The following is a 2922-nucleotide window of genomic DNA, read 5'->3' as shown; positions in this document are numbered from 1 at the left end:
TATATATATATATATATAAGAAGACAAAATTACCCTTAAATAGGATAAAATAAAAAGGTCTATAATATCTAACAGCAATCACAAAATATTTGTTGATATTTCGTCCCCTTGAACCTGGTCGAATAGCTTGAGCTGATTTCCAATCTTATATTCCTGTAAATTAATCATTAGCACATAAATAATAAGAGACGAGAAATAAGCAGGTTAAAAAAATATTTATCGACGCCTCAAATCTGACATACAAGTCGGGCCTGGATAGAGCCTGTAGTTTAAGGTTAGAGGTCCATGATGGAATCAGGAGATCTCAGCATAATAATTAACAAGGAAAATTAGATTTCCAATTTGAACCAACGAAATAAAGCTTAAAGTGAGGTAAAAAGGCGATGATTATGTCATTAAACAAGGGAAGATTTATATACATACCACTCATTTCTCATGTATTATTGAGAATGCTTCATGAAACAATTTTCTAAATATCAATATATGTATTTATGTATGTATTTATGTATGTATATATAATCTTCATGTATGTCATTTATATATATGGCCATGGCATCACCTATCAAGACAATAGCTCATGTATTTCATTATAAGCTTGTTCTTGGGAAATATTTAACTGAACAGAATTGCCCAAGGGCACAGATAGTTGTATTTTCCTGATATAATCATCTGTACATCTCTTTCCACATTGCAACAATTACATGATTGATTATTCCAAACTATCAAAGTAATTATACCACATGAATATAGCTAGAATGCTCCATGAAACAGTTTTCTGAAAAATCAGTTGCCAATACTTCAATGTATTGGCTAATCCTGAGGAAGAAAAGTTAATATGATAAAGATTTTTAAATAATGCTGAGGTTGGCCACCAGTAATACAAATTGTTATGGGAAATTAACGAGAACAATGAAAATAATATGGGAGATGTACATACATAACTTCTCAAACTTGCATAGGTTAACATCTTTAGCACCAAAAACTCAAAAAGTTATAAGAATATACACATTTGCATCCATGATTAAACATTCTTGCAACATTGGCACACACAGAGTGTATGCAAAAAGGAAATTCTTAGAAAAGTGCAAACTAAAATACATCCTTAGCTTCATTTACTTCAAAAATGGTGATGTTTCTCATCAAAGAAACTATCAGCATAAGAAATAACAAAGCAGGCATATGTTTTTGTAAATAAGTCCAAAACATTAAGTATTGCCTCTTGCTCACAATAACAAGTCAATTTGCTTGTATAAATAACGATGCAGGACATACTTCCCAGTTTGTATGCATTTACATTACTGGGCAGACCAATAATTTCCAAGCAGGTAAGAAATTTTTTAGCAGCCCAGAATTAACATTCATAACGCCTAGCATCAGTGCATCAAGTGTAAGTAGAGCAACCACAATCAATGTAAGCAGTACAACCACAGTCATTGTGCAAAACAGGAACATGAACTTTCTTATAAGAAATAAACAATACTGATAACCGTTATCTAAAGAATCTACATTCAAAGAGATCAATACACATCCGACAATGATAGTGAATTACAATACAATACATCAACGTTAAGTAAGGAATCAGTGACTACTTCACGAAACTCAGTCGTCATCTCTTCGCACCTTCTCCATCACTTATGGTTGGACTGACGATATCATCACAATTCGCAATTGTTTGTCCCATTGGATATTCATATGCTTCTGGAGGTATTGATTCGCTCCCATATACACTTGCGAAATCAACATCAAATTGTGAATGATGGCATTGTATGTAATTATAGAGAGTCGTTATCACAAAAATAATTTTAACTTATTTTTCAAAAGAATATGTTGGCATATCTGGTAGAATGAGCCATTTTTTTCTTCCAAACACCAAACATCATCTCAATCACACCTCATAATGATGAGTGATACTTATTACACATCTCTTTTCTTTCTAATACTATTTGACTTCCTCTTTCAAATTCTGGTATGAGATATTTTGTGTCCGAAATGACTTAAAAAAATCCTCATTGTAATGGATAATCGACGTCCACTAAATAATATTTTTGTACAAGATTTGTCCACCAACTGCCACTTTGATTCAAATTAACGAACTACCTAATATACTGTCAACCAACCTTGAGGCGGTAAGGGAAATTTGTGGACACGAGATCAGGTGGCAAATTTAAGGATTCGACTATCGTGTGTGTTGCCTCCCCACCCAGCCATGATGGAGGTAAAGCACATATTAAAGTTGCATGCTGCTATTATATTTTATGTAGGTGAATCACACTGTCCAATGTACGTAAGTTTATCAACATTGAAAAATGCACATCAACATGTGTCCCTTTAATGACACAAATACAATCATGTATCACATCTTTTTTATCTTAGATTTCATAATTTTTATATCTTCGAAAATGAGTAAACATGAAACGGAACTTGAAATATGGTGGATATCGATGATCACAAGACATTTGTTTAGGAATATTTTGAAAAACTTGATCTTCGGTTCTAATGATTTCGGAAGACATGCATACTAAAGCATTCAATCAATTTAAAAAATATCTAATGATGGTTTCAGATGAGTGTCAAAATCTCTTAGAATCAGCTCTTATGGATTGATTAGGTGACAAAATATATAATGTTATAGCTAATACCTCCCGTGAAGTCTTTCTTGAAGAGTCATAAAGACCATAACTAGTGTGGAGCTCACACAAAAGCTCAATAAACATCACTTGGCTCATGTAAAACATGTTATGAAAAATCGTTGGATGACCCTCAAGCATTTCACCTATCCATTCATCCCCCATGAAAGTCGAGGTCATGCATAAAGTCTGACAGATACATGAGTCGTAATATTTGGTCCGTAGATAGACATCCGCTGTAGAAATTTTTATGCAACGCTTTTGTTGACCTCATTTTTGTGAGGTCTTTTCCTCT

Source organism: Phalaenopsis equestris, unplaced genomic scaffold (genome assembly GCF_001263595.1).
Source record: "Phalaenopsis equestris unplaced genomic scaffold, ASM126359v1 Scaffold000180, whole genome shotgun sequence".
Classification (NCBI taxonomy): domain Eukaryota; kingdom Viridiplantae; phylum Streptophyta; class Magnoliopsida; order Asparagales; family Orchidaceae; genus Phalaenopsis; species Phalaenopsis equestris.
Note: the sequence above shows the minus strand (reverse complement) of the source record.